The 14,195-nt window shown below is 42.6% G+C and overlaps 1 protein-coding gene and 1 long non-coding RNA gene across 2 annotated transcripts in view; one reads left to right on the top strand and one right to left on the bottom strand.

Annotated features, from left to right (window-relative positions):
* Window positions 1-14,195, bottom strand: part of SLC24A3 (solute carrier family 24 member 3) — a 496,071-nt gene that overhangs the window by 145,996 nt on the left and 335,880 nt on the right. The gene's annotated exons all lie outside the window — the stretch shown is intronic.
* On the top strand, window positions 3,443-11,021 carry LOC311594539. The gene is made up of 4 exons (XR_014778120.1): window positions 3,443-4,159; window positions 8,093-8,187; window positions 8,324-8,429; window positions 10,650-11,021. It is a non-coding gene; the product is annotated as an uncharacterized lncRNA (long non-coding RNA).

A 14,195-nucleotide genomic window follows, 5' to 3' on the forward strand; every position in this document is an offset into this window, starting at 1 on the left:
GTGTTAGTTGTGCACAGTCTGGACTTTGCCCATGTGTCTAGTCTTCTTTTCCTGAATGGCAGCCGCATCCATCATGTACTTGTGTCTGCCTTGCTCCAGGCTGTGCTGACACAGAGTGGCTTCTGGGAAGTGGATGGATCCTGGCCCAGCTGGTCTCACCACTGAGATCTAACAGAAGAAATGCCTGGAGCCTGGGAGGAACCCAGAGAGATGAAGAGGTACATCAACTCGCAGATGTGATCCTTCCACACTGTAAATTCTAGTGACTTTTCTTACCTTACGTAGCCTCTGGTGTGGGACCAATCAGTGGGCCATGTGAGTGGCTTACTATGTTGCTTTGGGGAGTACATGGGAAAAAAATGGGCAAAGGTGCCTGAGCAAAGTAACATACCTTATATACCAATATTACTGTGGCAACAGTGGCCATGCTATGGAGACGTGGCCAAGCCAACTCTCCAGAGGAAAAGACACATGGAACAGCGCCCTTCACTCTATTTGCTCTTGCCCAGCCTGTCAGAGGTCACATGACACAATGACACAAAGATGACTCTTGAGTATAGACCAGCTACAACTGGCCAACTCCAAGTTCAGCAAGTCACCTAAGTCCAAGGACATTTGAGCCAGTTAATTGTTTTTGTATGTGGCAACAGGCACAGATAAGGTAACAAAGATAGTCACAGATCATGACTGACAGTCTAGAACTCAGACTTTCAAATTTCTTAAGTGACAGAACGACAGAGAAGAACTAACAGGGCCAGGGAGGACCACAGGCGTTCTCTTCCACCGGTGCGATCTTCATATGTTTAAAGAATATACGACTCAGAGACCACAAAAAATGAGTTTGTGCTGAAGGCATCAAGCTTCAGGTTTTAAAGAGTTCTTTGGTTATTGCTGGGACACTACTGTACCGGGCACCAACTCAGAGCCAGATGACCTGGTGGGAAGGGAGCGCTAACATGTCATGGGTGCTGTCTTTGGACAAACAAGAATGATTTGAGGTCTGGTTTGGAGAGCTGAAGACAAGTGGCTCCCCTGAACTCAAGCTGAGAGGACCGTAGGGTTGAGGTCTATAGCACGGCAGACACTGTCGGTTGCCTATCCACGGGCCATTCATTTTTTTTCATCTCACAAATACAACTCCAACGCTGTGCTGAATGGTACCTTTAGCTTTTCTAGTGTTCCTGGAGCTAGCTATAAGCCATATTCACCGTTTCAGTCGAATGGAGTAGGCCTACATCCAACTCAAGTCATCTTTTCTTCCTGCTTTGAATTTTGATGTGATCTCTGCAATGGCAGCAGCCGTTGGGTAACTATGAGGTAACAGGAAAAGTAATATATACCAACAGGATAAGGTAGCCAAGACCCACAGGCACCGGTTTCCACTGGAGCTGAGGCCTGAAACCCTCTCCATTTGTTTTTATATGAGAGATGGAAACCCCCCTCTTTAGGTCCCCGTTAGTTGAGGTTTCCATCCTGGAAGCCATGTCATCTCTCTAACTTCTATGGCGGATAGATGCTCAGCTGAGCAAGGGAAGTGGGGGAGCCTAGAGAAGCCCCCCCCCCCCCAGGAGGAAGTCCTGGAGCCTAAACATTTAAAGATAACTGCTGCCTCATAGGATGACTTCGAAGTTGACTGGGACTAATAAAGCGAGAGAACCGGAGGCTGGAGACACAGCTCAGAGCATAGAGCGTTTGTCACACAGTCCTGAGGACCGCATTTGGAACACAGGTCTCGCATAAGAAGCCAGGCGTGGCATGTAAGTCACGTTGTGGGGGTAGAGGTGGAGATGGGGGCGTGAGTAGGGGTGAGGCAGGAAAATGACAGGTAGCTAGCTTCCTGACTGCCAGCTTAGTTACATGATCAGCTAGGGATTCAGTCCAGAGAAAGAAGGTGGAGAGCGATAGAGCAGGCGTTTGCCTCTGGCCTCTGTGTGTACCTGCATACACATGCTCACACACACATGCTCACACACTCACTCACACACACATCTACCCATCTCCACAGGCATACACACACACAACATGGACACCAGTAGCAGCAGCAACAACAACATCAAAACGGAAGAACTCTGGCTACAGTGGTTAAACTAAAAAAAAAAAAAAAAAAAAAAAAAAAAAGCCCAACATAACAAGAGATATTTGTGGATTGTGACTTAATGGAGGTGAACAGACTGTAGCTGGAGTGTTGATATCCATAAGCGTTTTTGAATCGCGGGGAAAATGTATTTGAGGAGTGTGACTCTCACCCTGCTGTTTTATGTGGCGTCCACAGTCAGCAGATTTCACAGATAATTTCATTTTACTACATCATCTGCCCTCCTGGCTCTGTCTTTCGATTCCATGAATGAAGAGCTGGGAAACCCTTCACAGAGCGGGGCTGCGGATCTCTTGCCTGGCTGGAAATTGCTCTAGACCTCCCTCCAAACTGTGGCTCATTAGTAGAATAGCAGATCTTCCTTCCCTTCTCTTATAACACATCAAGTGCTCCTAGGACTAGGATTTGAAAAGGAAAATTATCTCTTTTAAAAGCATTTTCTTTGGGTTGGTGAGATGTCTCTGTTAGTAAACTGCCTACTGTGCAACACAAGGACCTGAGTGCAGATTCAGAGCAGTGCCTACTGTGCACTACAAGGACATGAGTGCAGATTCAGTGAACTGCCTACTGTGCAACGCAAGGACCCAAGTGCAGATCCAGTAAAGTGCCTACTGTGCAACACAAGGATCTGAGTGCATATTCAGTTAAGCGCCTACTATGCAACACAAGGGTCTGAGTACCCCAGAAAGTATATAAGGGTCAGTCATGGCAGTATGTTTGTACGGGGGTATGGAGACACATGGCTTCTGGGAGCTGCACTGACACTGATGCCAGCCTAGTGAAATCAGCGAAGCTACAGATTTGGCATACCTAGATACATATGTGCATACATCCATATGCCCATGTACACACAACACATGCATGCACATACAAAACAAACAAACAAACAAATACGTAAATAAATGAAATAATTTTCTCATAACAAGTTTTCTGTCTCCTGGCCCCTTGAAGCTACAGCAGAACTGATCCAGTGTCTACCATTGACTCGGAGACGCTATGGACTGCAGAGCGACAGACTTAGCCTCACAGCATAGATGCAGGCTTCAAATAAGATGGCAGGGAAGAGGCTTTGCAGGGAGGGGAATAAAGGTGATGGACACCAATGTTCCTTCCCCATCTTTAAGCAAAAATTGGTTCACCACTAATTTTTCTTTTCTTTTCTTTTTTTAAAAATTATTTTATTTTATTTTTTATTAATTTATTCTTGTTACATCTCAATGGTTATCTCATCCCTTGTATCCTCCCATTCTTCCCTCCCTCCCATTTTCCCCTTATTCTCCTCCCCTATGACTGTTCCTGAGGGGGATTACCTCCTCCTGTATATGCTCATAGGGTATCAAGTCTCTTGGTCACCACTAATTTTTCAACATCAAAAACCCGCTTCTGTGTGGAAAAGAAATGCTGAATAACTAACCATCCACAGATCCCCCAAGCCGTCACCTACAGGAGTTGGCACATCAGTGCTAGCTCCTTTGTGTTCCGGGTAGGGTGACTAGGTGGCCAGTTCTAGCTGGATGGAGTGTCACATGCCCCGAAGGCTGTGTGCCTGCTCATGTACCATCTATCGCCACACTTCCTGCTCATGTACCATCTATCGCCACACTTCCTGCTCATGTACCACCTATCGCCACACTTCCTGCTCATGTACCACCTATCGCCACACTTCCTGTTCATGGACCATCTATCGCCACACTTCCTGCTCATGTACTACCTATCGCCACACTTCCTGCTCATGTACCACCTATCGCCACACTTCCTGCTCATGGACCATCTATCGCCACACTTCCTGCTCATGGACCATCTATCGCCACACTTCCTGCTCATGGACCATCTATCGCCACACTTCCTGCTCATGGACCATCTATCGCCACACTTCCTGCTCATGGACCATCTATCACCACACTTCCTGCTCATGGACCATCTATCAATCACCATTCTTCCTTTCCTCGCCCCATTTCCTAGTTCCCCAGTGATACCAGCTTCTACCAAAATAACAACTTATATTCCAATCTTTGTCTCAAGGTTGTTTCCGGACAGCCCAAATTAAAGCAAAAGGGAAGTGAGGTAAGCAGGAATGTGGGAGGAATAAAATCCAAGGTGAAATCAAGACGGGGCACCTTCAGCAGCAGCCGCCTTCCAGAAGACTACACGGCTCTTCTGAGTGTCGGCCAGAGTCATTACTTGGCTGGCATTGGGAAGGTCTTTAGTGCCATTTCAGGCCCTTGGAATTTTTTAATTTTAATTTTTACTGAAAATAGATCTTTTTCATATCTGATCAGAGTTTCCCCTCCCCCAGCATCTCCCAGATTCTTTCCACCTCCCCACCTATACAAATCCACACCCTTTCTTTCTCTCTTTCATTAGAAAACAAACGGGCAGTTAAACAAACAAACAAAATATAGGGCAAAACAAAACAAAAAAGAGCAAAAGAAAAAGCATGAGGAACACATGCAGATACAGAGACATGATACATCCCACACATCGAAAGAAATTCCATAAGAACACTGCAGTGGAAACCATAATATTTAAGTGAAAAACCTGTAAGGTAAATAAAAGGGGGTGGGTGGATTCTAATGGAAAGGGTTACAGGTTAAGACATTATCCATTAACACGATTTCTATGACAATTATATTTTGAAGAAATAGCAGTAGGCCTAGAGGTCCTAGAGGTCAGATGGGGCATCTTAAGGGTAGAGAACTGTGTTGGTACACACAGGGCTCTGGTTTGAATCCCCAGCACTACAATAAGTAAATGAGTAAACACACTATGATAAGTGAAGGAATAAATGCACTTAAATGAATGAATAAACAAACGACAAGATGCCCAGTTTCATCCGAAGCTGTTCAGAGGCACAGCATCAAGGCCATTTGTTGTGGAGCCCCGAGACGAAGATTTACTATCTCTGGGAAGTTAGTTCAGTAGAGGGAGAACCTGCTAACGGCCTCCCTACTCTTGTGCTGCTTCTGTCTTTTCTCTCTGCCCTTCTTGCTCCGCATGACTGCTGTGTGGTCTCTTCCCCTGAGCTATTGGTCCTTGTGTCCTTGAGGGAGGCATTCACTTCCACTGCTTCTGTTGGACATCTCCTGAGGGAAGGTCTGGGGACAGGTGGGTAAGGCTGGGCTGGTGCCGATGGTGGCATGGACTTCCAGGGTTCTCTCTGTGTGCCAGCCAGCCATACTCTTTTACAACTTGTAGGAGGCATCCTCTGGTCTCATGATGGGGAACTGAGTGAGGCACAGGGAAGGTAAGGGACCTGGCTCAGGCCACACAGCTAGTCCGAGGCAGAGTGTGAACCTCCTGAGTACACATCCTCAATCACCAAGTCATACGGCATCTCAAGAAGAGGACTGTATACCATTGCTTCTGTCCTTTGTCTGAATTTAAATTCCTCTGTGGAGATATACCTTAAAATAGTGACCCTAAACTGGGTCTATAAGTATCCAACTTCCCAAGGAAATTTCATTACATTGGTTTGTTTTTAATTAAGTCTCTTTTCTTGATCAACATAGTTGTATTAATAATGTAAACTATGGTGTGTGTGTGTTTGTGTGTGTGTGTGTGTGTGTGTGTGTGTGTGTGTGTGTGTGTGTGTAGAAGAGATAAACCTGTTTTTGGTATGATTCCAAGTGTGGGATGGGGAACAGTCTTGTGAGAACAGATGAGGTTAATCCACTAGAAGACAAACCACCTTGTACGGGAGCTTGATTGTTGCCGGCTGAAAAGATCCGTGAACAGACTCTGGGAGGAGATATATAAATGAGCCCAGAACTGGAGGTGGGGCCTTTGGAGACTTGGGATAGTTTTAGCTGTTCACGCTCCACTTTGAGATGCTCCTAGAGAGAACCACTCGAGGGAAGGCTTCAGGGCTCCGGCTCCTGCTGAAGTTCCGGGTTCTGGTTGCTGCAGGTTCCAGCAGAAGAAATCCTGCTGATTATGCCAGAAGAATCATTCCTCGGAACTGATATCCTTATGGTTTTGTTATTGTATTCTTCAATCCTCTTCTCCTATTGTTCAGGTTAGTCAGATTATAAGTGATGTATGCTCGGTTAATAAGTTCGTAATAAAATAACATAAAATAAAATAACAAATGTTAAGAAAATTGAGCTTACATATGTGTTACTGGGATGATGAACACCTAGTAGGCAACTGCACTAGTGCTGAGCTAAATCCAAAGCATCAATATGATATTTTGATTCATATACATGTTGGGTAATGATCACCTCGGGATAATTGCATACTCATCGTGTTATGCTCTCATCGTTTTAACATTGTGAATATGTTACAGATGAGCTCTCCTATTTTGTCATACACAACATGGCTCTCAGTTCTCCTTGCATGCCATTTTTTCTTACTACTCAATGGAATTTAGCATTCCCCCCTCTCTACGAGTGTAGGCATGCAGTCACAGCACTAACAGTGAAATGTGGGTGTGGCCTCTCAGTGGAAGTCTCAGTTACTTCTCATTACTGGGAAATGGGCTTTAAACTGTCACTTGTAAGTAGGCTGTTGGAGACCTTATGATAGATTCTCTATCTAATACATGAATAAAAGCTCACATGTAACTTTCTTACTGTTTTATGTGTATAAGAGTCACCCCAAAATACATATGAAAAGTGGGCCCCCAAGCAGACTCTGGAAGACGTACTTTTGGAAGCCTGGGATGAGCCCTAGGAATCTGCATTTCTAACCAGCAGAAGGTAGTTCTGATGTAGCTAGTCCAAGGGAACACAGTATATTCTCTGCTTCTATAGGATCCTAGGACTCTCTTCTCCCTATGTGATTAAAGATGTGCTTAGAATCCCTTTCCTAGTATTCACCACATTGGAGCAACTCCCTTCCTGCTGCTTGTCCATGTTTCAGGCCAAGGTAAGAGTTCCCCACCACTGCGAGGTTCTGGACATCCAAACAATGTTGGCTGGTTCCCTTATCCCTGCCAAGGTCCTACCAGATCCCAAAGAGCCAGGATGGAGCAAGGATGAAATGTCCAACCTCTCTTCCCACCTTCCTTTTCCCACCCTGTCTTTCAGTGTGTAAACACTTGGAACCCAAGAGAATTGGCATCATTATGGTAATGGCTAGAGGCCCCAGCAGAACTTAGGTTTGGACATCTTGTTAGAAGCCGCAAGAACTCTTCCAGAATCACCTCCTTAACTGTGTGCCTTTAGTATGTCCAATCTAGTCCTGTAGGATATGTTTGCAATAGTGTTCACCCTGGGAACATACCTGGAACCTTCCTAACATGCCACAAAGATCTAACAAACTGGATGTGTGGGCAGGGGGGATCCAGTCTCGAGCTGTGTGTATAAATGAATAAAGTCAATAGGTTTGTGTGGGGAGCATAAACTCTCAGTTTCACTTTGTTGCTTAGCCTCCAGTCTATCAAATTAAGCCAGGGCCACACTTCCTCTTACAGCACTTCCAACGTCACACTTCAATGACAATGCATTAGAATAATTACCAGCTAATTACTATGGACTTTTAAGTAGGAGATCCAAAACCTCTCTTGTTAGGCAATTAGCTTGGCTGGGCACATGGTCTCCTCTTTCTCCTCTGGTTGATGTTAGCTAGCTTAAAATTCAAGGAGAGTCCAAGGAAACTAGTAAATCAATGCATAACTCCTGCTCTCACTATGTCATTGAAATCTGTTTGGCTCCTGTGACTTAAACCAAAAAAAAAAAAAAGAAAGAAAGGAGGAGGAAGAAGAGGAGGAGGAGGAGGAGGAGGAGGAGGAGGAGGAGGAAGAAGAAGAAGAAGAAGAAGAAGAAGAAGAAGAAGAAGAAGAAGAAGAAGAAGAAATAATCAAGGTTCAAGAGAAAAATGGTCCTAAACCTCTATACTTAAACCCTCCCTGTTGTTAGAGAAGCACTTCATGATGTTCTCATGGTTACCAAGAAGGATGGACTTGCTCTAGTTTGTAGATGCTGACATCAGCATTAGGAGACATGTTTGTAAGGTAGAGCACTAAAATTTAATCAGGGATTCTGTTACCCTCCTCAGGGCTTACAGGAAGCAAGAATCAGTGTTACAAATAGGAACCCAGGAAATTGTCTGAAGGCACACAGAGATAGAACACACAAGGACAGAAGAGAAAGGTATGCCAAGGTTAGAAAGGTTAGAAGCCTACTGGAAGAGAATTGCATCTTTCAGATTTTACAGTTCTTGTTTATACTTAACAAAACCAAAATAAGGGGAACTTCCTGGCTGATTACTGCTCTTCCTCATTGTAAGGGAGTGAGAGGAGACATGGAGGCTACCACAGTCATGAAGCAGGAGGATACTGCAGTCACGAAGATAGAAACAGAAGCCTGGTCATCCTTCAGGCATGTGACGCTAGGTGAGTATTTTAATTTTACTATGCTTTTATTTTTCCCTTGTCTGTAAAATGAGAGAACTACTATTATTTTTCTTATTTGGTGGTTTTGAAGCTAGATAACACATGTAAAATTCTTAGCATGATGGCTAGAATGCAGCAAGCATTCAAAAAGTAATGGACAGAGTTGTTGATGGGAAAGGTCATCAATATCTTAATCAGTGTTTTAGAAAAGTGGAGCCACAAGACTAGAAAGGACTTGAGGAAGTGTTCATGTTCTCCCTTATGCCCCTTTTTACTCACAAAGCAAGACCAAGAGGCTTATTGCTCTCTGGATGTGATGGCTACTTCCATAGAAGCAGCTACACAAGGATGGATTGCCAAAGAGTTTAGTTTCCTTTTCCTCCTTTGTCTCATAAGAGTTCATGCCCATCCAAAGAAATCCAGCCCAAGTCTCACATTCCAACAAACACATGATTTAAGAGTCCCCAGTGGTCAATGGAGATGGCCAACTCAATGGTAAAATCCAACCCATCCTGGATTCAATGTTAATTGCAACTGAGAAACAGATGGTGTCTAAATCTAGATCCATCTGCTCCACATCTGTGGGATGTTTTCCCAGAGGAGAAGACAGAGCTGTGGCCAATTTCTATTTTGCTCCAAGAAAGACCGAACTACTGCGTTGAAGAAACCATCTTTTCTTTGTCATGATAAGATTTTCTCTAATCTACATAACCACAAAAACACTAGGTCAGATGTGTAAGCAAAGAAAAGTCAGCAGAAGACAAGTCATTACCACAGCTCAAAACACAGTGACAATGAGGGAGGAGAGTAGGTAAATATATGTGTCTATCAGTTTGTAACCCAGTCCTTACCCTATCTATCCCTTAACTATAAATAATTTTGATAATTAAGGAGCTTGGGTGGGGAAATTATTTTATTATATTCTATTACTGATACTAATACTACTTAAAAAGACAAAATAAGAAGCTCCCTTCTTTGAAACAGTCTACTAACTGATGGAAGAAGAGTATTGTCATGACTACTGGAGGGAGTATTGATCTTACTGGGTTCTGATCAGCTGGGAACTTTGAGACCTCTGTATTATTTAATTGATACAGAGGTGCCTCTACTCAATTGCATTTTCTCAGCACATTTGTATAGACAGGGACTGATATCTTTGGCTGTGACTCTTGGGGAGTATTGGGCACAGATGGATGATAATTCAAGACTTGAAAAGTCATGTGCTGTGTAGAGCAGATGTACCTCTTGGCCCATTTCAGGCAATGGATAGCTCCTCACCTTAGCTGTGGTTCTGTCTTTCTGCCTAAGGCTTCTACTAGTATTCTAGAATGTCCTTCAGCTTATCTCATGCCCATGTCTTAACAATCTATAGGGTCAAGTATCTGAAAAAGTAAAGTAGGAGCCAGGGAATCAAAAGCCCAATCTTCTTTGTCCTCACTGGTTAAGTTCCAAGTAGTGGTATGCAGTATGCTCCACAGAGTCCTCAGTGGGAATAAATCCAGTTGCCTACAGTTAGCCAGCTATTTAATTTCTCTTTTGTTGGCTTCTCCTTTCTTCCTTTCTTTTCCTATTTCCTGTTACTCTCTCCTTTTTGCTTTATGGAGTAGTTCAAATACACAAGCTTTATGTGGTGATGTGCTGGAGGAGGCTTGGATCAATTCATGAGAGACAATCATCAAATTTTTGCTGGGCTAACATCAGTACCTTGAAATTAGTATGTTATAGTTATACCCTGGAAATTTACAAGTACTTACAGTTAGGGATATTATGAAAGTATTAGCTTTTAAAGGAGAGCTAGTACTTATGCATTTACTAGCACACCACTGTCTTTATCTGAGTTCTTGTCTAGAGTTTGCAAATTAAAAGTGTTGGGAGTCATTTTCCAGGAGAATTAAAAGTTTCCAGGGTTATTATAAACATTTCTTCATGGGCTAAAGATTAATGATTCTAAGTACACTTAGCTGTAAAAAACTGTTGGTTCTTTGATTTAGAATGAGGTGAGCAGAGAGATAAATTAAAAAGAAGAGATAGATGCTAGGAATTCTTGCCACTAGAGAATCATTCTAGAAAACAACATTTATGACCTTGAGTTACACAAAGACTTATTAGATTATTAAGCACAGAAAAGAAAACACTGGAAAAGGGAAAAAAAGATTGATAAGATAAATCACATCATGCAAAATGGAACAATAAAATAAAATGAAAACCCTTACTTTTCAGAAGATTCTAAGAAAATGAAAAGAAAGAACCATGGAGTGGAAGAAAATGTCTATCCCATAAGGCCCTTATATTCTCTACACGTGAGGACCACTGACGGGTCCAAAACAAGAAGGTGAGCCAAACATTTCAGCAGATGCCTCCTGAAAGAAGGCAAATGGATGAGTAAGGAGCTCACGAAGACACATTCAGCATCACTGGTCATCAGGGAAATGCAAAGGAAAACCTCACATAGCTACTGTAAGAGGCTCAGATAACATCAGCAAGACTAATAAGACTGAGGTATGGCAGCACACACAGACTGTGCTCTGGAAAGAGCCTGGCTAATAGTAAAACTCTCAAACAAACAAGCAGTCCCAAATAAACATGTGAATAAATAAGCAAACACTAATCAATACAGTCATGTCAAGTGTTGGTGAGAAATGGGGACAATTTGAACTCTTGCATGTTACTAATTCAAGTACACAAAGGTTCAGACACCTTGTTAAGAAGATGGTTGGCAGCTTCTTATACAATTCAGCACATACATACATACCATTCCCAATCTTACCTCAAAGACAGGAAAACATTTGTAGACAATGCTGTACACGAATGTCCATAGCAGCCTTATTCATAACTAGGATGTTTTCCAACTAGTACATGAATAGGCAAACTTCAACGCCCCTACCCCCGTATAGCTGAACTCTGCTCAGCAATAACATGGTGTTTCTCTTCCACACAGCACATGCACACACCTATATACCTGGATCTCAAAAGTAAGGAAATGTATCCATATCCCATATTCATGGTATGGTAACACTAAAATTTTATGATGTCACATAATATTTCCACTAGAAATACAATATCAAGCAAACTACAAGAAACCAGAGGGTCTTCGAAACTGTTAAGGTCACAGAAACAGACCTAAGATGTGCCCTGGATTAAAGGGAATGAGTCATCTCAGTGACTCAAATGCATTATGGGACATTGGGTTGGAATAGGAGAGTAGGCCAATGGGGAAACTGATGAAAGCTGAGCGTTTTCTGTAGATCCTTCTGTAGTATTAAAGCAAAGTCAGTTCACATTTCTGATCATGAACTTAAATAACTATGGTTACTTAAGATGTTAATATTAGGTGAGAGTAAGTAAAGGGCACATAGGAACTCTGTGTGCTATCCTCAATAAAATGAAATTATTTAAAGATAGTTTCTAAAAAGAGAATTTTTGTAGGATTGGAAATAGTATGTCAGTGTTTCTCAAACTGACCCAGAGAACCTCATAGTTCAGCAAAGCACCCAAGAAAAGGAAATGATAAACCATCCTGCTCCTTCCTCATTTACCATCCATCATTTACCCATGATGCCTTTGCTCATGCTCCAGTCTGATACATTAGCTATATGTGCACTCATGTACTGTATTGCTTATGGCTTCATTACAAAGGGGGGATGTTAATCATAATAGCTCTTAATATTTCCATGGCATATTCCGAAACATTCCAGTTCGGTCTACCTTTGAGAGAGCTTTGGTTTTGAGGTCATCAACTACACAGAACATACTGTTTGTGGTCAGAGGTTGGATTATACTAAACTAGTCACTGAAAACTGGGAAAAGTTGTCCCAATCTGGTATTGTATCATAAACTTTGCAGAAACGTACCTATAGAAGGGGGTTACTGGGCTGTTAAGTGGTGAGATTGCCTTTTAAAAAGCCGTACTGGCCACGACAGCAGCATTTTACCCTCAAGCTAATAACAAGGCCTCCTTCTCAATTTGGCATCATTATTTGGGATTTGCCAGAAGAAAACCCACACTTATTAAATTACTTAACTCAATGGTGAAATTATTCAGCTGATTCTGAATTCTCTACTAGTTTGGACGATAGGGTAAGGAAGAAGATGATTTAATAAGACAAACTGATTATTAACACTGAGCAATTTTCCCAGTAGATACTTTCTTAGAAGCAAGGACTTTTTTTTTATTTTAAATTAATTTTTATTAGTCTATCTTCTTATGACTATTTTTGGACTGAACTGCGAGTTATAATTTTTCTTTTTTTTTTCCTCCTTTATTAATTTATTCTTGTTACATCTCAATGGTTATCCCATCCCTTGTATCCTCCCAGTCTTCCCTCCCTCCCATTTTCCCCTTATTCCCCTCCCCTATGACTGTTCCTGAGGGGGATTACCTCCCCCTCTATATGATCATAGGGTATCAAGTCTCTTCTTGGTAACCTGCTGTCCTTCCTCTGATTGCCACCAGGTCTCCCCGTCCAGGGGACATGGTCAAAGGTGAGGCACCAGAGTATGTGAAAAAGTAATATCCCACTCTCCACTCTACTTTGGAGAGTGTTCTGTCCATGGGCTAGATCTGGGTAGGGGCTTAAGGTTTACCGCCTGTATTGTCCTTGGCTGGTGCCTTAGTTTGAGCGGGACCCCTGTGCCCAAATCTGCCTATCATAATGTTCTACTTGTAGGCCTCTAGGACCCTCTGGGTCCTTCTACTTTGCCTTTCTCCCATAATTCTCTCATCTAGAGTCCCACTAGAATGTCCTCTCCTCTGTCGCAGTTTCCTGGTAAGTGAAGGCTTTCGTGGGACATGCCCGTTGGGCTAATATGCAGATTCCGAAGCAAGGACTTTTATTTTGTTTTTTTTTTTAATTCCTAAAGCACACTTGGAAATATACAAGCGTGATGGTTAGTTTTGTTTGTTTGTTTGTTTTTTGTTTTTTTTTTTGTTTTTGTTTTTTGTTTTTTTGGTTTTTTTTGTCTTCTTGACCCAAGTTAGAGTTGATTGGGAAGGAGGAATATCAGAAAAAGTGGATTGAGAAATTGGTCCCCACCCACCTAGACTGGCCTGGAGTCAAGTGTGTAGGGGCATTTCCTTGGTTACTGATTGATGTAGGAGGGTCCAGCCCACTATGGGTGGTTCCAACTCCTAGGCAGGTGTTCTTGGGTTGTACGAGCATTGTGCAAGTATAAGGTTGTATACAGAATCCATGAGGAACAAGCTAGTAAACAGTGGCCTTCCACGGTGTCTTTGGTTCCTCCTTTGAGTTTCTGCCCTGACTTCCTTCAGTGATAGACTGTGACCTGGGATGTAAAAGCTGAATAAACTTTTCTGCTCCCCATGTTGTTTTTGGTCATGGTATTTATTGCAGCAACAGAAAGCAAAAACAGATAGAACAACAAGTAACAAGCTTTTTTCTCCCCAATGCTGGGGATCAAACCTGGGCCTGCCCCCAATGTTGGGGATCAAACATTGGGCCTGCGTGCCAGGCATACACTCTCCCCTTGTCCCAACAGGGAACTTTTGGTGTCCCTAATCACTAATGTAACAGTATTTGGTGATGGGCTCTTTAGGAAGTGACTAGGTCATAAGTGAGAATCCTTCACGAATGGGACTTGTGTTCATATAAAATGAAAATATTGACAAGCTCTAATTATGGAAGGAGAGGGAAATAAATACATAACGAAGAGAGAGAAGGGTAACATGACTGTAAGAATGTCTGAGACTGTCATAAAGATCGCACTATTACCTATATCGTTAAAATACATATAAGTCGGTGTATAAAT

Source organism: Acomys minous (assembly GCF_964271855.1).
Source record: "Acomys minous genome assembly, chromosome: 3".
Lineage (NCBI taxonomy): Eukaryota > Metazoa > Chordata > Mammalia > Rodentia > Muridae > Acomys > Acomys minous.